At 36.0% G+C, this 24,277-nt stretch overlaps 1 long non-coding RNA gene across 1 annotated transcript; it reads left to right on the forward strand.

Moving 5' to 3' along the window:
- Positions 1-1,418: 1,418 nt before the first annotated feature.
- LOC142181172 (uncharacterized) lies at positions 1,419-14,659 on the forward strand. The gene is made up of 3 exons (XR_012709585.1): positions 1,419-1,691; positions 9,203-10,904; positions 13,725-14,659. It is a non-coding gene; the product is annotated as an uncharacterized LOC142181172 (long non-coding RNA).
- The last annotated feature ends 9,618 nt before the right edge of the window (positions 14,660-24,277 follow it).

Genomic DNA, 24,277 nt, shown 5'->3' on the forward strand with positions numbered 1-24,277 from the left:
CTAGTGATGCATGTGCCTGTGCAACAAAAATGCACAACAAGTGTAGTATGAGTACGAAAACAACGTGTACCCAATGAGTATCCCGTCTAATCTCGAAGAAGTAGAGACGAGAGGTCGACTTCGACATTTACTAGTGGTCCAATGGTAATATATTATTAATGCGAATAATCGGTGATTTTTATAAACATGATTGTAATTCAATGGAATGAAACAAGTAAGAAATTCTTTCTTTTATAGAAAATTTCCAAAATTCCTTTTCATCGTTTAGCCAAATATTCTCAAACCGGGAAGAGGCAATAACAACTTCAATAAGTTTCAAGGCAAGCAATACAAGCATGCGCAAATCATCCGAGATCGTACGGCCCGATCCAATAATATTTAAATTGTGCACTGCTAGAGGGTCGAATGGCGAGAACCATAGATGCATCTATTTAATCTACCGAGGCATTCGGCCCATTCCGAAATTAAACACACAGAGACAGTTAATCAATAAGTCAACAGGGAACAATTATCCAAAGAAAAGCCTATTCTCTTTTAAAGATTTTAGAAAATGAAGTTTAATCTTTTTAGAAATTCATTTACTAATTCGATGTGATTTAAGCAACTCAAACTGTCAATAAGATTACGAATATTCCAAGTATAGCATGCTTTTGGGTCCTAGACTACCCGAACAATAGCATAATAGTAGCTACGCATGGACTCTCGTCACCTCGTGTGTACGTAGCCCCCCACAAATAGGAGAACATAACCAATTATTTCACCTATAGGGACAATTCCCTCTTACAAGGTTAGAAAGGAGACTCACCTCGCTCCGAAGATCCATAACCGGCATTCCACGCCCTTCCGAAGACCCGAATCGATGCTTGTAGACATGTGATTTTTGACCCTCCCCAAGATTTTATATATTTAGCATGTAAATATTTAGTTTAGGCCTAATATAGTTATTTCAACTAATTTTGACTCATTTTGCTTTATTTTATCACAAAAAATGAAAATTACAAAAATATCTTCTCTTATTTAGCTAATTAATATTTTTATCTAGTTACTTTTAATTTGTCTAATAAATTCAAAAATACAAAAATAGTTCCAGGAATATTATCTTAATTTTACAATGATTTTTTCATTTTTTATCTTTTAATATGATATTTTGAAAATAAAAAAAATAGGTTTGTTTTAACGGTTAGTTTTATTTTAATGGTTATTTTACTTAAATAAGAATAATTAGTAAATAAGGTCGTATTTTCAGGCTCGTTCGCAAAAAGAATAAAAAATTGGGCTCGAGCAACCCATTTTTAGGCCTAATGTTGGACCTAACCCACAACTCCCTAGCCCATAATTTCTAGGCCCATACCCTTTAACCTAATCCCTACCCCTATATAATAGTACTTAATCCCTAAATTGAAGGGGACTCTAAAAAAAACACCATCCGCCATTTTATCAAAAAGAACCCCCTCCCATTTCAGATCTTCATCGTCCTTTCCTCTCCAGAATTAAGAAAGTCACTCTACACATACAAGCACAAACGAAAATTGTGGGAGACGGTAGAGGAGAACGACTTTGGCCTAACTTCGTTCCGAATAATTTGAATTTAGGAATTTGGGTGTTCAAATCGTATAGCGCGAGTTCGAGTTCGAGTTCGAGGTTGCCGACGAGTTTCGCGGTCCGAGCTCCTGCTACTATTGCATTTCATGGTCAGATTCCTTTTCTTTTCCTCGTTCAATTTCTGGCAAAAACGAGTGCATTGAAGCAATTTGTAAATGTGGTTATTTCTTTAACTATTAATTAGTGTCACAAAGTTTTAATGACTGAATTTTTGCTTCCCACTATCTCCTATGCTTTATTTATTTTTGGGTGTCATTTTCCGTTTGAAGAATTTATTCTACTGGACCAATTCCTTCTCGAGCAGCACACCATCTCCCTCAAAAATGGAGAAGGTGCAATTAACGTATACTAATATATTATATTCGGATTGTTGCTGGGAATCATGCATTAGTGCAATTTAGTTTAAACATTGACTAATTTGTTATTGTTGTTTAGGTGCATTTTTTGTTCCTTTGTGCAATTTTTTTGGAATTTGCTCATTACTTAGATTATTGTAGTATTGTACCTATTTGTGCTATTTTTTTTAAGGCTGTTGAATCCCACTAATTGGTATGATAGAAGAAGATTTGGGAGTTCAAAAGGATTACTCTTAATTTGTCGTGAATTTGGAAAAGCTTTTCGGTTGCTATGATATAAGTTCCAAGTAGCTTTTATAGAAAATGCAACCGATGACTTGTAAAATACTAAAATATTGTAGATGACCTATTACAAAAAGTGAAAATATGCTGATAGTAGAAAACGGGTTCTTTTTGTACTATTTGTGTACTGATACTAATCTCTCATCATGATTGTGTATACGTTCGCGTAACATAATTACAATTCTAAAAACTAATTCGGAGTATGCGTTAGCGCAACTTCGGTTAAATTTTTCTTAATAATTAATTAAGCATTGTGAATTGTATACACGTACACGTGACATGATTCTTGATGCGCCAAACAAATGGGTATGGGTACAGGTACGCGTGACCTATTTCAAGATAATTTTTCTTAGTTTAAAAGCGGTAAGCAGTAAAGGCACATAGGTTCTAAAATCAGTAATTATATAATTTTGATAAGCCAAGTATGATCAAAGCGACCGTGCTAAAACCACAAAATTTAGGAGTGCCTAACACCTTCTCCCGGATTAACAGAATTCCTTATCCGAATTTCTGTGTTCGCGGACCATAAATAAGAGTCAACTTCCTCGATTCGGGATTTTAAACCGGTGACTTGGGACACCATAAATTATCCCAAGTGGCGACTCTAATTTTTAATAAATAAATAATCCCGTTTCGATTGTCACTTAAATTGGAAAAAACTCTCTTATACTCCCCTCGGGTGTAGTAAAAATGAGGTGTGACAGCTCTGGCGACTTTGCTGGGGAGAAACCTAGAATCTCTGGTTCAGGGTTCAAGAATTCGAGCTTGTTAAATGATTTTTTTACTTGGCTTAATTTATTGTTGATATTACTGTATAAATGCTATCTGTTTACCGCTTTAATATTGTTTGAATTGTATATAACTGTCTTCCTACGCAACCCTTCTGAGTCTTCTGAAAATGGTGCACACATTCGCGTGGCCCGCTTTTTCTGTAGAAATTATACCAAAGAGAACGAGGTTGGGCAAGCGACAAGGCCGGGTAGACTTCAGTGCTCCCGGTATGTCGCCCCCTCCTCGGCCCCAATTGTCCGCTCGGGTACCCCAAGTCTAGACCAAAACCTCAGGATTAAACCTAGAAAAACACAGCTAGTAGGAACGTTTGTTTGCATCATGTACATTTGACTTAGGGGACTCAACACAGGGGTTGGGTCCGTCTAGGACAGGTGTGCCCAAAGTAAAAGACCATCCTGATGCATTCTATATGCTATGTGAACATTTATTTGTTTCGGCTTGCATGCTGACCGGCTAAGGAAAGAAAAACAACAGAAAAATAAAACCAAGAGTGAGGTAGGATAGAGAATTCACCTAGTTCTGAAAATCCCGGTATTCGAAAATGCCTCGAAACTCTACCCAAATTGTTTGAAAAAAAAAGGAAAATGTATTTCAAAAAAATGAAAGGGAGTCAATATCATGTTTTTCCAATTATATCAAAACTGGCGAACTACGCGGGTCTGATTCTCACCGGATGTGAGATACGTAGGCAAACCTCATCGGTTCCGGCCCACCATTTTCATAAAAACAATTATCCAAAAATATTTTCCTTTACTTCCTTCTTTAGAAAAATCTTTCTTTAAGACCCTAATTTTAAAAAAAAATTACAAAAATATTTTCTTTTAATCTCTCTCAAAATCCAAAAATATTTTCATTCTTCTTTCGAAAATTGAAAAGAAATTTTAAGATTCAAAAATATTTTCTTTTTTCTTTAGAAGTATTTCTTCATAAATTCAAAATAAAAGTCCGAAAATCCAAAAATATTTCCTTTCTTCTATAGAAGTTTTTCTTTCGAAATTCCAGAAAAAAAAGAGGAGTCGAAGTTCAAAAATATATATATTTTCTTTCTTCTTTCTTATTTAGAAGTCTTTCTTTCCAAAAAAAAACAAATTGAAATCCAAAAATATTTTGTTTCTTCTTTTTAAGTCTTTCTTTTGAAAAGTCCAAGATCCAAAAAAAGAGTTAGTTTATTCACTTTATTCCCGATGTTCCCGAACTACGCAAGATCTGATTCATGTTCCCACATGATACGTAGGTAACCCACATCAAGTTCGATCACCATTAAAAAGAAGTGAAAAAAAATGAAGAAATGAAAAAATATTGATAATAATAAGGACCGACTGAGTCCATTCTAACATTTTTTGTTTTGAATTGTGAAGAAAGTTGAGGTGGTCGGTTTGTGGTAAGATGGAAACACAAGATCCAAGAAAAAATGATAACTGACATCGAAGCTATTACAAGTGCTCAAGAGACTCAGGGTCAGAGGGTTTAACAAGAGTCTACTGTGTTTGAGAAAAATAGAATACTGAAACAGCAAATGACCGAAATGTATCAAGCATGGGCCAGTGGTCAAGGACAGCCTCGTCATGAGTCACAATTTGCTACACAGCAAGAGCAGTACCACTCGTACTCGTTTGATCTTCCTGCAAACGTTGAGAAGCCTGCCCGAAAGATGGTACAGGAAGAAATGACCCAAAGAGTGAAAAGCTTAGAACAACGGTAGAAAAACATGCAAGGGTTGGCAGGTCAAAAGAGTGTTGCCTTCAAAGATCTATGCATGTTCCCCGATGTCCACTTGCCGCCTGGTTTCAAGACTCCCAAATTTGAAAAGTATGATGGACATGGAGACCCCATAGCCCACCTGAAAAGGTATTGCAATCAACTGAGAGGTACTGGAAGAAATGAAGAATTGTTGATGGCTTATTTTGGGGAAAGCCTTACGGGAGTAGCCTCCGAATGGTTTATGGATCAAGACACGTCTCACTGGTATGTCTGAGATGACATGGCACAGGCCTTTGTCAAACAGTTCCAATACAACATCGACATTGCCCCAGACCGCATTTCCCTTTCAAACCTGAATAAGAAACCAAGTGAAAGTTTCAAGGAATATGCCATTAAATGGAGAGAGCAAGCCGTTCGAGTTAGCCACCCATGGATGACCACGAGCTAATCACTGTCTTCCTTCAAGCGCAAGAGCCAGATTACTTTCAAAACATGATGTCCGCAGTTGGCAAATCCTTCTCGGAATCAATCAAAATGGGAGAAATGGTAGAGAATGGTCTTAAGACAGGCAAAATTATAAGTCAAGCAGTTTTTAAAGCCACAACTCAGGTTGTCCGGGTTGAATCTGATAATTTTAGCGACACAAATGAGAAGGTTGAAGAAATCATGATGACATCAGGGTCGAGAAGAGGTCCCAGGAGAACATCTCGAAGGTATGAGCAGCCTCCTCAAGTTTTCCATGACTCCCCTGAGCATTGTTATCCACCTCAGAACCCACGATACTCTGTATCTCCATATCAGTATGTTGTCCAGCCACCAAAACACCCCAGAAGGCGAGCACGAGCATCACAAAATCTCCACCAGCTTCCACAAAATTTTCAGGTACCCTATAACCCACATCCAGGCCAGAGGTATAGAGGGGAACAAAAGTTGAAAGATAATTTTACACCAATAGGAGAGTCCTATGCAAGCTTGTTTGAGAAATTAAAGCATTATGACATGATTGCACCTATTCCTCCAAATCATGTGGACCCACGTGCAAGAAGCTTTGACCCTTTTAAAAGGTGTGAATACCATTTTAATGCCCAGGGGCACAATGTTGAAAGCTGTCGGGATTTGAAAAGAGAAATAGAAAGGATGATCCAGGAAAAACTGATTGTGATCCAAGACAGTGGCGCCCAGAATATCGTGCAGAATCCATTACCTGCACATGATGATGCACACTTTGTAGGGATGATGTGTGGTGACATGGAGTATGAGAATCCTCTCGGGAATTTGCTAACTGAAGTTAATGATTTTGAAGTTGGAGAAGGCTCTGTTGATCCTTATGAACAAATTTGTGGCTAAATGGCAAGCTTAGCAATTGTAAAGTCATTCCCTCCTCACTAGGAAGGAATCTTGGTAGTTTGTTTTGATGTTTATTCTATTATCTGGGTTATTTCAGGGTTGTGATCCAGATTTTATTTGTTTTATTGAGTCAAATCCTTCTATCCCTCCATTTCGTATGTGTGAGTCTTGTCTTTCTGTTCTTTTGCTATTTTCATTAGCCGGGTTATTTAGAGTTGTAACTCGAATTTTAGGTTGTTTTTCTTGTTGTTTACTCAATGAAATACAGTTTTTCCTTTTGTGTCATTCCATGTTTAGTTCTTTTCCCGCTAGTTTTAATGACATGACATGCATGCAGAATTTTTGGCCAGATCTTAGAAAATTGTTTAAGCTTGAATTGGACAACTGAGAAAAAGACAGTTTCGAGGATAATAAAGAGTTGAAATACTTTGGAATTAAGGTCGAGTAAAATTCACCTTCAAATCATTGGGAAGATCGGGCTTGAGAATGTTTAATCAATTGATGTTTGTTGGAAAGTTTGTCACTAAGGGATGAAAAAATGTCTTGTGACCACGGCACACCAAGAAGACAGATATGTTCGTCAATGTTGAGATCGCGAAAAGATACCATGTTTGACGTTCTTGAGGTTGGGAGGCCCTTTTTCTGCTACCCAAACACTTTATATCCTTTTCTACCCCTTTTGAGCCTGAGTTATTTTTCTTTGACTACCCTCTTTTGGAATCAAGTTTAGAGTCAAAAAAAAAAAAAGAAATTCATGTCCCAAGAGTACAAACTGGGGCAATTCTTAGAAAGTTCAGAGAAAAAAAAAAGAAATTATCAAAGGTCCATGCCCTCAAAAATAGAAGCTGGGGCAAACAAAAAAAAAGAAAAAAAGAAAAAAGAAAAGAAAAGAAAAAGAGAAAAAAAAAAAGAAAAAAGGAAAATAGAAATAGAAATAAAGATGAAAAATAGTTTAGGTCAGATGTTTGAACTACGTTCGACCTGATTCTTTAAAAAAAATATACGTAGGCAGCCTCACGGTTCGGTCCAACCAAATAAGAATTTAAAAGAAAAAATTCAGTAAAAATCCCCAATAGCTGAAACTGGGGCAAAGATTATATTTCACTTGTAAAAGAGTCGGTTCCAATAGTTGTAAGTCCATAACCCCTCATTTTGAGTTTACTTTGAGCCTTCATGCCGACCTTTTTTTCCAACCCTATCCAAAATCCTTCCAAATAAAGACCTCCCGATATGCGTTCAAGAATGCCAAGAGAAGCATGCAATGAGCAACGGTTGTCACATGATGTAGAACATCGTCGAGTTTCTCACAAAAAGGGAAAGAAAAAGAAAAGAAAAATGAGAGAGTCTTATTAGTGAAAACCCTTACGGGCACTGTAATGCGATGGTAAGAAGAGATGAATAAATGAGAGAGACTTGTTGGTGAAAACTCCTCAGGGCACCACTAATCGAAAAGCGAGTCATAAAGTTGATGCGAAGAATTGGCATAAACAAGCCCGACTTCAAAGGTCATAAGAATGGTGAAAGGGAAGATTGGATTAGTTTGGTAGATCGGTCGTTAAGTCCAAAATGCATGTCATGATCATTAAGGTTAGTTATTGAAAAAAAAGGAAGAAAAAAAAAAGAAAAAAGAACTCTTCCTTCTGTCCTTCCGATAGGGGCATTTCTTGTTAATACTTGTTTCTTTGCACCATTCTATCCTTCACTCTGAGTTAGTCCTTGTCAAAATAAGCAGGAAAAGATTTCAAAATCTGCTACCAGCTTTTCAGTTGCACAAAGTAAATTTAGCCAGCACACTCAGATGTTACAGTTAACATGCCTTGAGGATTCATGCAAAAGCTCCCCCCTCCAAGACTCTTGTTAGCTTACTTGGCACAAGCAAAGATAACTGGTGATTCTCTCTGACAGACAAATTGCTCAAAAGCAAGAAGTCATTCAAGATATCAGAAAAGATCATCTAAGAAAAGATCTCCAGTTGGGATAATGCTGATTGAGCCAGAAATACAATGGTACCGGGTGTGAAACAATTAGGGTTGCTGCAGAGCAAAAGTCTCTTGAAGCCGACTCAAGTTGATCGAGCAAAAGCCAAGCTGCTCAAGACTCAATGCCACAAACCGACCACCACCTTTTAAAAACTGACAAAGTTTTCTTTGTATGAAACAGGAACAAAGCAGTGCAAGGAAAGTGATTCAAAAAAACAAAAACAAAACAACAAAACAACAAAAAAAAAAAAGAAGAGAAGAGCCGGCAAAGGGAAGTTTCTCAAATCTTTGCCTTTATTTGTCTTGCTATTGTGCATAAAATCTTGCCATTGATCTTCATGTTTTTGCCTCCTAGGATAAAAGTCCTAGTCTGATGGATTTTCCTCCCAATAAAATCTTAGTCTGATGAATTTTTCTCCTAAGATAGAGGACCTAGTCTGATGAATTTTCTCCTAGGATCGAAATCTTAGTCTGATGAATTTTTCTCCTAAAATAGAAAACCTGGTCTGATGAATTTTCTCCTAGGATCAAAATCTTAGTCTGAGGAATCTTTCTCCTAAGATACCAAAAAAAAGTGACCTAGTCTGATATCAAAATCTTAGTCTGATGAATCTTTCTCCTAAGATACCGAAAAAGAGACCTAGTCTGATGAACTTTTCTCCTAGGATCGAAATCTTAGTCTGATGAATTTTTCTCCTAAGATAGAAAACTTAGTCTGATGAATCTTTCTCCTAAGATACCAAAAAAAGTGACCTAGTCTGATGAACTTTCTCCTAGGATCAAAATCTTAGTCTGATGAATCTTTCTCCTAAAATAGAAAACCTAGTCTAACGAATTTTCTCCTAGGATATTTTGAAAAAAAGAGGAAGTCTGGATTTAAAAAAAAATGGGTCAATATTTAGTTTTCTTAAGTTATCAATGTTTGGTTTTCTTGAAATTAGGGGGTCCCGCCTAGAGAATAGGGTCAGTCTTTACTTTAGTCAAGCTTGGTTTATAGTTTTCCTAGTCTATGCTTTAGTTTACTCTCATCATTGCATCAATAGTACAAGTAGTTTACAATTTTGCTAACAACTCACAAATCTTCCTAGTGCAAACTGAGGCAGAAAAAATTTCTTTTGTTTTGTCTGTTTTGTTGTAATCAAGCGCCCACCTGGAGAACAAGGGAAGACAACTCAAGTTTCAAGGGAAAGCAGTTTCGAAGGAAGACAACTCGAGTTTCAAGGGAAAGCAGTTTCGAAGGAAGACAATTCAAATTTCAAGGGAAAATGGTTCAAGGTGCAAGGGAAACAGTGTCAAGTAACAAGAGAAGATGGTTCAAGTTCAGCAATCAGGCGCCCACCTGGAAAATAAGAGAATTCAATTCAGAATGCAATTCAGGTCAGCAACAAAAGAAGCTCGCATCAAGAATGCGAGTCAGCATTCCAAGATGATCAACATAAGTTAGTCACAATCTAGAATAAAAAGAAAAAACAAAAAGAAAGACAAGAAGTGAATCCTAATACAGAAGTTAATGAAAGATGTGAGCTGCTCAAGACAGGGCTGAGGTCACAAGCTCTGCATGGCCCGTCTTGGTTTGAAAAGCTGAAGAAGATCGAACCAACACCTGCGGCTAACAAGCATCAAGATTCAGATCAGAGTCCGTATGAAGAATCAACCAAGACTCAAAATCAAGCTTCAGAAGACTCATAGATAGGAATCTTGTAACTCGTAGCTGATAGACTTAGTTAGTCTTTTTTATTTTTGATTTTTGATATAATAACGGGACCACGGACCAGAGCCTCGGACGGAACCTCGATCGGCTCTCCACCTCGGTATACTCCATCACTTCATTCACCTCTAAACTACACGTGGCCTGATTCCTTTATAGCCAAGGATATGTAGGCAGCTCAGATACTAGTGCTCGGCCACATTTCCTTTCCTCCTAGTTTTAGTCTTTCCAAATAAGGGTCGGGTCAAAAAACCTGTCTAGTCGTTCTTTGTCTGAAAATACTTCATCTTTCCAGTCAAAGAGGGGCAGCTGTAGACATGTGATTTTTTACCCTCCCCAAGATTTTATATATTTTAGAGTGTAAATATTTAGTTTAGGCCTAATATAGTTATTTCAACTAATTTTGACTCCTTTTGCTTTATTTTATCACAAAAAATAAAAATTACAAAAATATCTCCTCTTATTTAGCTAATTAATATTTTTATCTCGTTACTTTTAATTTGTCTACTAAATTCAAAAATACAAAAATAGTTCCAGGAATATTATCTTAATTTTACAATGATTTTTTCATTTTTTATTTTTTAGTATGATATTTTGAAAATAAAAAAATAGGTTTGTTTTAACGGTTAGTCTTATTTTAATGGTTATTTTACTTAAATAAGATTAATTAGTAAATAAGGTCGTATTTTTAGGCTCGTTTGCGAAAAGAATAAAAATTAGGCTCGAGCAACCCATTTTTAGGCCTAATGTTGGACCTAACCCACAACTCCCTAGCCCATAATTTCTAGGCACATACCCTTTAACCTAATCCCTACCCCTATATAATAGTACTTAATCCCTAAATTGTAGAGGACTCTAAAAAAAACACCATCCGCCATTTTATCAAAAAAGAACCCCCTCCCATTTCAGATCTTCATCGTCCTTTCCTCTCCAGAATTAAGAAAGTCACTCCACACACACAAGCACAAACAAAAATTGTGGGAGACAGTAGAAGAGAACGACTTTGGCCTAACTTCGTTCCGAATAATTTGAATTTAGGAATTTGGGTGTTCAAATCGTATAGCGCGAGTTCGAGTTCGAGTTCGAGGTTGCCGACGAGTTTCGCGGTCCGAGCTCCTGCTACTATTGCATTTCACGGTCAGATTCCTTTTCTTTTCCTCGTTCAATTTCTGGCAAAAACGAGTGCATTGAAGCAATTTGTAAATGTGGTTATTTCTTTAACTATTAATTAGTATCACAAAGTTTTAATGACTGAATATTTGCTTCCCACTATCTCCCATGCTTTATTTATTTTTGGGTGTCATTTTTCGTTTGAAGAATTTGTTCTACTGGACCAATTCCTTCTCGAGCGGCACACCATCGCCCTCAAAAATGGAGAAGGTGCAATTAACGTATACTAATATATTATATTCGGATTGTGGCTAGGAATCATGCATTAGTGCAATTTAGTTTAAACATTGACTAATTTGTTATTGTTGTTTAGGTGCATTCTCTGTTCCTTTGTGCAATTTTTTTAGAATTTGCTCATTACTTAGATTATTGTAGTATTGTACCTATTTGTGCTATTTTTTTAAGGCTGTTGAATCCCACTAATTGGTATGGTAGAAGAAGATTTGGGAGTTCAAAAGGATTACTCTTAATTTGTCGTGAATCTGGAAAAGCTTTTCGGTTGCTATGACATAAGTTCCAAGTAACTTTTATAGAAAATGCAACCGATGACTTGTAAAATACTAAAATATTGTAGATGACCTATTACGAAAAGTGAAAATATGCTAATAGTAAAAGAGTATGCGTTCGCGCAACTTCGGTTAAATTTTTCTTAATAATTAATTAAGCGCTGTGAATTGTGTACACGTACACGTGACATGATTCTTGACGCGCCAAACAAATGGGTACACGTACGCGTGACCTATTTCAAGATAATTTTTCTTAGTTTAAAAGCGGTAAGCGATAAAGGCACATAGGTTATAAAATCAGTAATTATATAATTTTGATAAGCCAAGTATGATCAAAGCGACCGTGCTAAAACCACGAAATTTGGGAGTGCCTAACACCTTCTCCAGGGTTAATAGAATTCCTTACCCAGATTTCTGTGTTCGCAGACCATAAATAAGAGTCAACTTCCTCGATTTGGGATTTTAAACCGGTGACTTGGGACACCATAAATTATCCCAAGTGGCGACTCTGATTTTTAATAAATAAATAATCCCGTTTTGATTGTCACTTAAATTGGAAAAAACTCCCTTATACTTCTCTCGGGTGTAGTAAAAAGGAGGTGTGACAATGCTAAATGCCCCAAAACTAGCCAATAATTATGCAAATCCATTAATATACGTTCAATTACTCATTACAACCCAATTTATAATAATTCCTAACCCCAATCGAAAAGTTGACAAAATTGCCCTCGGGCCCACGTGCCCAGATTCCTAAATTTTTCGAAGATATAGTTTACCCATGAACTCACGAACTCAACAATATGATTTTCTCTTAATTTCATACCCAAAATCGTGGTCAAAATCCAAGAATATCAATTTTCTAGGTTTTCCCTCAAACTTCAAGTTTTTACCAATTTTCATGCTCAAAGCTGAAACAAAACCATGTATTTAACGTCTAATGAATGGGAACAACTTACCTTGATATAGATGAAGAAAATATCTCTTCCAAGAGCTCCAAAATCGTCCAACCCGAAGTGAAAATGGGTGGAAATGAACCAAAACTCGATTTTTAAAGAGAGCCCACTGACTCCAGTCCTTTCGCACTTGCGGCCTCTTGACCGCTTCTGCGGTCCCGCAGGTGCGGACCAATTGTCGTGTCTGCGGTCCGGGGCTCCAAGCCCATTTCCGCTTCTGCGCTCCTTCTTCCGCAGGTGCGATCCCGTATCTGTGGCAAAATGACCGCATCTGCGGTCCCAGCCTCGCCGTCCATTTCCGCTTCTGTGGCACGAAGGCCGCTTCTGCGGCTCCACACCTACGGCCCTAGTTTCGCAGGTGCGGTTACACTAGCAACCAGCAATTTCAGCTTTCTCCAAAATTCCATTTTCGATCCGTTAACCACCCGAAATCCATCTGAGGCCCCCGGGACCCCAACCAATCATACAAACTAGTCCCAAAACACATTACGGACTTGCTCGAGGCCTCAAATCATATCAAACTACGCTAAAATTACGAATCAACCTCCAATCCAAGCTTAATGAACTTCAGAAATTCAAACTTCTACATTCGATGACGAAACCTATCAAATCATGTCCGATTGACCTCAAATTTTGCACACAAGTTATATTTGACATTACGGACCTATTCCAACTTCCAGAATTGGATTCCGATCCTGATATCAAAAAAGTCCACTTCCGGTCAAACTTCTCAAAAACCTTCAAATTTCTATATTTAGCCAAATGACTTCAAAATGACCTACGGACCTCCGAATTCACTTCCGATCGCGCTCCCAACTCCAGAATCACCATACAGAGCTATTCCTAGACTCGGAATCCAAAACGGACATCAATAACACTAAAATGCACTTTAACCCAAACTTATGAAATTTCTTCCAAATGCTAACTTCCACAATAGGCGTCAAAACGTTCCCGATTTTTCCAAAACCCGATCCAGACATACGCCCAAGTCCGAAATCACCATACAAACCTGCTAAAACCTTCAAATCTTGATTCTGAGGTCGTTTACTCTAAAATCCAATCTTAGTTGATTCTTCCAACTTAAGGCTTCTGAAATGAGAATTTTCTTTCCAATTTGACCCCGAACTTCCTGGAATTCAACTCCGACCACGCCTACGAGTCATAACACCTAAAATGAAGCTGCTCATGGCTTCAAACCACTGAACGACATGATAGAGCTCAAAACGACCGGTCGGATCTTTACAAAATACTTACTAGGAATGTGTTTATTTACGTACTCATACTGCACTTTTTCACTAATTGTAAAAGTACTATGATTGGTACATCAGGTGGTCACTCAGACGCGTAGCTGCATTAGCTGAAGACTTAGTGCTGAGATATTTTCCATGTTTCGACCTGCACCACCCGGAGTCTCCTTCCTTCTATGTTTATTTTATTCTGTCTAGTTTTATTCCAGACTGTAGTCATAATGATTTTGTACTAGATGCTCATGCACTTGTGACACCGGATTTTGGGGTTTTAATAGATGTTCATGATTGTACCTAATATTTATATCATTGTGCTTTATATTTCATCCATACTTCGTGACTTAGTAAGAATGAATGTATTTTACCATGGTTTCTAAACTTAATTCCATTTTATTAATGAAATTCTTGATTTTAAAAGTGTTATGAACGGATGACTGTGTTGGTGGTTTACCGTTGGCTTACCTAACAGCAGTGTTGGGTTCCATCACGGCCTATGGTAGGAACTGGGTCATGACAACTTGGTATCAAAGCACTAGGTTTGCATAGATTTCACAAGTCATGAGCAGACCTAGTAGATCCTTGTGGATCGGTGCGGAGACGTCCATACTTATCTTTGATATTGAGAGGCTATAGGGTAATAGGAAACTTCTCTTTCTTCATCTCCTATCGTGCAGTCGATGTTGTGCTAAGTCTAAATCTTTCTCTTATTCTCTTACAGATGGTGAGAATGCACGTGATGACATCACCTAGTGTTGCACCCTATTTTGCACAAGTCAAAACAAGATTTAACTAGTTGTTCCTCTATTGTTGATAAAAGAGTGTCGCCACCTGATATTTTAATGTATACTAGGGTACCCATTTGTCTCTTTGGTTATTATCCAATTAGTCTACTAACCAGTGAGATTTGAGTAAGAATTATTATTCTTCTAAGGGGAAGGTGTTAGGGACCCCCTAAAATCTACCTGAGGTAGTTCTTTAGGACTTAGACGAGGTTCGAGGAAGTAAAAGTCTATATTCTGCTTAATTGAGTGCTTAAAATTTGTGGCTTACTCTACATCTTGTTTAAAGTCTACTATTTCGAAAGAAAAGTGGTAATATGAACTTTGAAAGATGCATCGGTTTTGTAAATTCTTTTGAAATGTTCATTTCTTCAAAGTTGAGAAAGACTTGTAAAATATGGTTTTGTTTGGAATGATTTGTCTTTTGAAACAAGGTGGCTATTCATGTAACTTTAGTGAAGTAAAGAACTACTAGAAAACGGGTCTTGGGTATACCTTTGAAAATTGATTTAAATTTGAAGCCATGTTTTGGAGAAAAATCATTGAGGTTTGATAATCCTTAATCCCAACGCATTTGGTTTTTGTTTGTCAAAAAACCAACTTTGCAAACATCCTTTCAATTCCGTTTAAGAGAAGGATCGTTTGCTTTCAAATTTGTTTTGAACTTCAAAAGCTTTATTAAAATTGGTTAGAGTAACAGGAAATGAAATCTTGTATAGCGAAAAGTGTCGAAGTATTATAGTGAACATAATATAAACTATGATTCTTAGTTACTTATGGGCCTTGGTTTGCCTAGATTCCTAGAAAGATAAAATATACAACATAAGTATCCAATAACAACGTTAGTATCATACATGGATACAAAGAATAAACAACACATTTTATCATCCAAAGAGAAAAGGGAGGAGAAACTGGACTCAGACATTGGGCCAAGGAAAATTTAGGCCCAGCAGACTTCTTGCACAGTGCCACACCTCCGTTTTACCGCCCGAGAGGGTATATAAGTGAGTTTTTCCAATTTAAGTGATATTATTCGAATTGAGATAATTTTATTTATTTTCAGAGTCGCCACTTGGAATAATTATTGGTGTCCCAAGTCACCAGTTTATTTTAAATCCCAAATCGAGGAAATTGACTCTTATTTATCGTCTGCGAACACAGAAGACCGGGTAAGGAATTTTGTTAACCCGGGAGAAGGTATTAGGCATTCCTGGATTCCGTGGTTCGAGCACGGTCGCTATAACTATAAAAATTGGCCTAATTATCTGATTTAATTATATATTTTAAACCTATTGTGCATTTTTAACTTTTTTAACCGCTTTTAATTAATTAAGGAAATTGTTTGGAACAAGTCGTGATGTCACGCACTCGTTTGTTTTGTACATGTTACGAATCGTGTCACGGGAACCGTACCCACAATCCACAACATGTTTATTTAAATATTATTCGAAATTGTGGTTGGGTCACATGAAATGCACTCCTGAATTTGAATTTATGTATCATAACCATGTAAATTCATACCTAAATAAAGAAGTGTATACTTAAGAAATTAACTTTCATTAAAAAAAATGTCATTTGAAATCACACGCTAGACAATCACTTTATTAGTTATAAAAGGTTTATCTATTCTACCAATAATCAGCAAAATGAATGGTCCTAAAAATTTATAAGCTATCATATATAGCATGTAAAAACAAAAGTAATACTAATGTTATTGATACCTTTAATTATCTTTTGAACAGTTTCATAACTTTTCTGATCTATTCATCAAGCTTCGGCACCATCTTTTCCAGGTCCTTCTCGCCCTCAATACATTATTTCATAGTCTTAGAAACATTACGCCTAGCAGACATATCCTTGGATTTGTGTTTTTTAATTGAGAGTTTTGAAAGACTGGATCTTGTTTTCTCAAGAACGTCAAAATTGGGTCCTCTATTCAATATTTGACTAATACAATAGCAGGGGGCAAACTTTCTTTTGAAACTTTTGTATAACAACAAAAACCTTCCATAATACAAGAAACTCTAAAGAAGAACCTTTAACAGTTGGATAAGTAGCAACTAAAACCGCGGCGAACTCGAAATGGAGCCAGCGAACCGCGAGCTCGAACTCAGCCGCAGCTTGTCAATTTTGTGGTATTTTGGGGCTGATTTTGAGCTGGGTTTTAAAGGAGAAAATAGCTGAAATTTAGGCTTTGTTTTACCATGTTGTTTTGGAGGAAAAGGAAGCTGATTTTTGGAGTATTTCGGGGCTGTTTTACGGTGAAAAATCAACTGGATTTGGACTAATTTTCCCTGGAATTTGGCAATGGATTTGGGCTTGTTTTTTTAGCAAATTTCGATGTTAAAAAGGTGAAGAAAATTGTGAGATTCAAGGTGTTTTCATGGTGGCTTTAGGCTGGAATTCTACGGAGGAAGAAAGGGATTTTTTGGGGTTCTTTCTCTTGTAAAAATTTAATCTCCCAAGTCTTTTTTTTGGTCAAAAAACGGTTGATGCCTCCTCTCCTAGGTCTTAGGTCTAGCATTCTATTTAGGAATTTAGGCATTATTTTATAGGGGGGTAGGAATTAGGTTAGGTCAAATAGAGAATGGGTATGGGCTCAATGTTTTGGGCTATCCGAAATTGGGCCTTTTTCAATTAAGGCCAAACAAAATTAGCCTCAAATTTCATACTCTTTCTTTTAAAACAAGACCAAAAATACTACACCATTTACTAATTAATCCTACTTAAGTAAAAATAATTATTAAAATAAAACTAACTGTTAAAACAAACCTATTTTTGGTATTTTTTAAATATCATACTAAAATTGAAAAATTAGAAAAATTATTGTAAAATTAAAATAATATTCTTGGAACTATTTTTGTATTTTTGAATTTTATGTAAGGCAGATAAATTAAAAGTAACTAGATAAAAATATTAATTAGTTAAATAAAAGAAAATATTTTTTTTGTTGTAATTTTTATTTTTGTGATAAAAATAAAGTAAAAGAGTCAAAACTATTTAGAATAGCGATACCAAACCTAAACTAAATATTTACGCTAAAATATGTAAAATCTTGGGGAGGGTCAAAAATTACATGTCTACAGCTGTCCCTCTTTGACTGGAAACGCGAAGAGTTTCAGACAAAGATAAAGTGAGCAAATACGAGCAATTTTTGCCCGTTTGAAACTCCATTTGGAAGCATTTTGAAAAAGTTTGACAGAACCTTGCTTCGGAGGTTGCCTACATATCCTTGACTATAAAAGAATCAGGTCGGTGTAGTTTTGGAAGTTTTGTTAGCTGGGACTACTGAGAAACTGTGATTTCCCTGTTGTTGCTGCTGTTTATGCTTGCTGAGCTCCTTATTACACCAAAATGAAAAATAAAAAGCGAAACTAGCTAAGCCTATCAACTATGAGTTACAAGATTCCTATCTATAAATCTTCTGGAGCTTGATCTTGAGTCTTGGCTGGTTCTTCATGCGAACTCTGATCTGAATCTTGATGCTTGTTAGTTGCAGGTGCTGGTTTATTCTTTCACGGCTTCTTCAGATCAAGACCATACATGCAGAGTTTGTGACTTCAATCACGTCTTGAGCATTCCACAGCTTTTCTCTGCTTCTGCACTTCGAGTTCACTTCTTTTTTTTCTTTTATTCTAGATTGAGACTTCTTCTTTTGGTCGTCTTGAACCCTGTGTCTCGAGGTAAAACCTGCTCAGACACCAAAACAAACAAACGAACGAAATTTTTCTGCCCCAGTTTTCACTAGGAAAATTTCATGAGTTATTGTAACAAAATTCTAAACTACTTATTTATTGAAAGCAATAAAAGTCAGGATTGTGTATCCTTGAGAAAAAGAGATTAGGAAGTGGAGACCCTATATCTAAAATGAAATCAACTGGGGATTGGAGGCCCTAGGTTGGAAAGATTACCAGGTTATGCTCGCATCAACTAAGGAGTGGGACATGTTGGAAAAGATTGCCAAGTTATGCTGACATCAGTTTGGGAGTTGGGCCCTATGTTGGAAAAGATTACCAGGTTATGCTGGCATCCACTAGGGAGTGAGATCCTATGCTGAAAAAGATTACCAGGTTATACCGGTACCCTATGTTGAAAAGTGAGACTACTGAATTGTGTACCTATGCTAAAATGAACCAAGAAGGATTTTTGTTTTTTTTCGTTTTTTTTTTTTTTGAGAAAAAACATTTTTAAACAAATTGCCCCAGTGCTTTTTTCAAAGGCATGAACAAAAGACCTTTTTTTTAATCGAGACATCCTCTTTTTTTTTTATTTTCCTAGGAGAAAATTCATTAGACTAGGTTTTTATATCTTAGTAGAAAAATTCGTCAGACTAAGACATATATCCTAGGAGAAAGTTCATCAGACTAGGTTTTCTAATTTATTATCTTAGGAGAAAGATTCATCAGACTAAGATTTGATCCTAGGAGAAAATTCATCATACTAGGTTTTCTATCTTAGGAGAAAAATTCATCAGACTAAGACATCTATCCTAGGAGAACGTTCATCAGACTAGGTTTTCTAATTTATTATCTTAGAAGAAAGATTTATCAGACTAAGATTTTGATCCTAGGAGAAAGTTCATTAGATTAGGTCTTTTTTTTTTCTTTGGTTATCTTAGGGGAAAGATTTATCAGACTAAGATGTTTATCCTAGGAGAAAATTCATCAGACTAGGTTTCTTATCTTAGGAAAAAAATTCATCAGACTAACATTTCGATCCTAGGAGAAAATTCAACATACTAAGATTTTTTTTATTATATTAGGAGAAATATTCATCAGACTGAGACATTTATCCTAGGAGAAAATTCAACAGACTAGGTTTTCTATCTTAGGAGAAAGATTCATCAGACTAAAATTTTGATCATATGAGAAAGTTCATCAGACTAAGTTTTCTATCTTAGGAGAAAGATTCATCAGACTAAGATGTTTATCCTAGGAGAAAGATTCATCAGACTAGGATTCTTATCGGGTGGAAAATCTATCAAACTAGGACTTTTTACTCTAGGAGGAAAAATGTGAAGATCAATGACAAGATTTTATGCACAACAGCAAGACAAATAAAGGCAAAGATTTGAGAAACTTCCCTTTGTCGGCTCTTCTCTTCTTTTTCTCTTTTTTTTTTTCCTTTTTTTTGAAACCAATTTCCTTGCACTGCTTTGTTCCTGTTCAAATAAAGAAAATTTTGTCAGCTTTAAAAGTAGTAGTCGGTTTGTGGCCTTGAGTCTTGAGCAGCTTGGCTTTTGCTCGATCAGCTTGAGTCGGTCTCAAGAGACTTTTGTTCAGCACCAACTCTGATTGTTTCACACCCAGTACCATTAGTATTTGCAGCTCAATCAGCCTTATCCCAACTGGAGATCTTTGCTTAGGTGACCTTTTCCCGATATCTTGAATGACTTCCTGCTTTTGAGCAATTGGTCTGTTAGAGAGAATCATCAGTTATCTTTGTTTGCACCAAGTAGGCTGACAAGAGTCTTTTGGGGGAGCCTTTGCATGAATCCTCAAGGTATATTAACAGTAACAACTGAGTGTGCTGGCCAAATTTACTTTATGCAACTGAAAAAGCTAGTAGCAGATTTTGAAATCTTTTCTTGCTTGTTTTGACAAGGACTGACTCAGAGTGAAGGACACAATGATGCAAAGAAACAAGTATTAACAAAAAATGCCCCTGTCGGAAGGACAGAAGGAAGTGTTTTTTTTCTCTTTCTTTTTCTTTCTTTCAATAACTAGCCTTAATGACCATGACATGCATTTTGGACTCAACGACCTGATCTATCAAACTGACCGAATCTTCCCTTTTACCATTCTTATGACTTTGAAGTCGGGCTTGTTCGTGTCAATCCTTTGCATCAACTTCACGACTCACTTTCGGCTAGTGGTGCCTCGGGAGGTTTTCACCAACAAGCCTCTCTCATTTATCCATCTCTAACCGTCGTATTACAATGGCCGTGAGGGTTTTCACTAGTAAGACTCTTTTATTTTTTCTTCTTCATTTTTCTTTTTCTTTTTCTTTTTTTTGCTTTCCTTTGTGAGCAACTTGATAGTGTTCTATAACCCGTTGCTCATTGCATGCCTCTCTTGGCATTCTTGAAGGCATATCAGGAGGTCTTTATTTGGAAGGATTTTGGATAGGGTTGGAAAGAAAGGACGTCATGAAGGCTCAAAATAGACTCAAAGTAAAGGGGATTGTAGACTTACAACTCTTGGAATCGTCTCTTTCAAAAGTGAAATAAAATCTTTGTCCCAGTTTCAGCTATTAGGGATTTTTTTATTATTATTATTATTATTAATTTTTGAATTCTTATTTGGTTGGACCGAACCATGAAGCTGCCTACGTATCCTTTTTTTAAGGAATCAGGTGGAACATAGTTCAAACATCTGACCTAACTATTTTTCATCTTTTTCTGTTTTTTTTTTCTCTTTTTCTTCTTCTTTTCTTTCTATTTTCCCTCTTTTCTTGTTTGCCCCAGTTTCTATCTTCTGGGGCATGGACCTTCGACAGTTCTTTTCTTCTTTCTTTTTTTTTCACTTGAATTTTCAAAGAGCTGCCCAGTTTGTACTCTTGTGGAATGGACCTTTATTGTTATTATTTTGTTTTTTTATTTTTTTATGAACTTTGACTCTAAGCCTGATTCCAAAAGAAGGTGGTCAAAGAAAATAACACATGCTTAAAAAGGGTAACAAAGGGTATAAAGTATTTAGGTAGCAGAAAAAGGGTCTCCCAGCCTCGAGAACGCCAATTAGTATCCTTTCGCGATCACATCATTGATGAACATGCCTGTCTTCTTGGGTCTTTTCAGTATAAAGCTGTATGAGCAATACTTTCCTCGTTGTGAATGACCCTTGTCAATTTGGGTGAGTTTTCTTAGATTTTGTCTTGATCTAAAAAATGTATTTTGCCACTAACTGATCTATTTCAAGTTGTCTGGAATACATCTTCTATTGAAAAATACTTTCTATCTCTTAGTGTTAAACAAACTTCAACCCGTCCGATTATCCTTAAGTCCAATCTTCTCAATAATTCAAAAGGTAGAGATCCTTAAATTCCATGAGGATAACTGTTTTGGTTCCATATAAAATTGGCCCATGCTTATTTTTCAAATGTTTTATGTCTCTATTCATCTTCAAAAGTGTCTCTTTCTCGCTTATCCAATTCAAGACTAAATCAATTTTTTAAGATCTGGCCAAAAATTTTGCATCCATGTCATGTCATTAGAACTAGCGTGAAAAAAACTATGCACAAAATGGCTGACTGTTTTTTTTTTTGGTTTTTTATTGAATAAAGGATAGAAAGGTCCGATAGCACAAAAAAAAAAGACGACAAAATAAGCTACTATGACTAAAGGAAGAGTGACTTTCCAGTTATTAAGCGACATCTTAGCCACACATTCGCATATCAGCATTACTACGACATTTGACCATTTTGATTACTTTGGATTCAACACTCAAATTTTGACAATCATCCCGAGCGGCCCATGTCTTATTACTCAAATCTGGTAAAGTCAACCCCACATTTGCCTTTATTTAATTTTTCGCCGCCAACTTGCCTACTTGCCCTCTCGTGACCTTGAATCAACAACAATGGTACTTGTTCCATTGGTTGAGAAGATGTTTTTATTTCTGAGAGATCTTGGATTGTTTTTGTGACTCTCCATTGCAAACCAACAAACCGACCACCTTTGATTAACTTTTATTTCAAAACAACAGGCATGTTAGAATAAACACTCTCTTTCTTTTTCCTCTTTTTTTTTCCTTTCTTCTTCTTTTTTTTTTTGATTTTTTTTTTAACCATTCGATCGAACCTGATATGAGTTGCCTACGTATCATGACGCCGGATGAATCAGATTTTTGCATAGTTCTGGAAGATTAGGAATAAAGGAAATAAATTAAATCTTTTTTTTTTGGTTTTTGAATTTTCTTTTTTTTCTTTTAATTTTCAAAAGAAAGACTTATAAAGAAGAAATAAAATACTTTTATTTCGATTTTTTTTTTAGAATTTCGAAAGAAAAACTTCATAAAGAAAAAAGAAAATATTTTTGGATTTTTGGACTTTTATGTTAAAATTATGAAAGAAAGACTTCTAAAGAAAATATTTTTGAATCTTGAATTTTCTTTTCAATTTTCGAAAGAAAAACTTCTAAAGAAAAAATGATAATATTTTTGGATTTTTAGAAGAAATTAAAGGAAAATATTTTTGCATTTTTTTTTTAAAAAAGTTGGAGTCTCAAAGAAAGACTTTTTTAAAGAAGGAAGTAAAGGAAAATATTTTTGGATTTTTTAAAAATTGGTTATTAAAGAAAGACTTTTCTAAAGAAGGAAGCAAAGGAAAATATTTTTGGATTTTTTTTAAAAAAAAATTAGTCTCAAAGAAAGACTTTTCTAAAGGAGGAAGCAAAGAAAAATATTTTTGATTTTTTTAAAAAATTGGTGCCGGAACCGATGAAGTTTGCCTACGTATTTCACATCCGGTGAGAATCAGACCCGCATAGTTCGGTCAGTTTTGACGCAACAGGAAAATATGACTTATTTTGAAATGACTTTTCCTTTTTTAAAAAAGAAATTCGGCAGAGTTTCAGGATAATTCAAATACCTGCCTCTCACTCTCTTTTCTTTTTTCTTTTTTTTTTCTTCTTTTTTTTTTAATATTTTTTTCCATTTTCTTTCCATATTCTAGAAGTTAGTCAACATGCAAGCCGAAACAGACAGATACGCAAATAGTACGTAAGATGCATCAGGATGGTCTTTAATTTGGGTACACCTGTCCTAGAGGAACACAACCCCTGTGTTGAGTCCCCAAAGTCAAATTCACGTGATGCAAACAAATGTTCCTACTAGGGATCCGGCATGAGGCTATATTATTCTAGGTTTAAAACCTGGGTGTATTGTTCTAGACCTGGCTTACCCAAGCGGACAACTCGAGCCGGGGAGGGGAGGGGGCTACGTACCGGGGACCAAAAGGCCATCCGACTTTATAACTAATCCGATCCTCGTTCTAAATTAGGGTATGAAACTAACAGAAAAGAAGTCACGCTAGCGTGCACTTCCCAGAAGACTAGAAGAGAGGGGTTTTGCAACAGTTTATATACAGTTCAAATAATATCAAAGTGGTAAAAAGCGGTATTTAGCACATTAGGCCCAAACATGTAATAAAAAATAGATAATAAATAGAAACCAATTATTAAAGTTATTCTAAGCTCGAATTCTTGAACCCTGAACCGGAAGTTCTGGGTTCTTATCCCCAGCAGAGTCGCTAGAGCTGTCACACCTCCTTTTTATCACCCGAGAGGGTATATAAAGGAGTTTTTCCAACTTAAGTGACATTATTCGAAATGAGATTATTTTATTTATTTTCAGAGTCGCCACTTGAAATAATTATTGGTGTCCCAAGTCACCAGTTTATTTTAAATCCCAAATTGAGGAAATTGATTCTTATTTATGGTCTGCGAACACAGAAGACCAGTTAGAAATTTTGTTAACCCGGGAGAAGGTGTTAGGCATTTCCGGGTTCCGTGGTTCGAGCACGGTCGCTTAGACTATTAAAATTGGCCTAATTATCTGATTTAATTACATGTTTTAAACCTATTGTGCATTTTTAACTTTTTTAACCGCTTTTAATTAATTAAGGAAATTGTTTGGAACAAGTCGCGATATCACGCACTCGTTTGTTTTTGTACATGTTGCGAATCATGTCACAGGAACCGTACCCACAATCTACAATATGTTTATTTTAATATTATTCGAAATTGTGGTCTGGTCACATAAAATGCACACCCGAATTTGGATTTATGTATCATGACCATGTAAATTCATACTTAAATAAAGAAGCGTATACTTAAGAAATTAACCTTCATTAAAAAAA

The sequence above is a fragment of the Nicotiana tabacum genome, chromosome 5 (assembly GCF_000715075.1).
Source record: "Nicotiana tabacum cultivar K326 chromosome 5, ASM71507v2, whole genome shotgun sequence".
Classification (NCBI taxonomy): Eukaryota; Viridiplantae; Streptophyta; class Magnoliopsida; order Solanales; family Solanaceae; genus Nicotiana; species Nicotiana tabacum.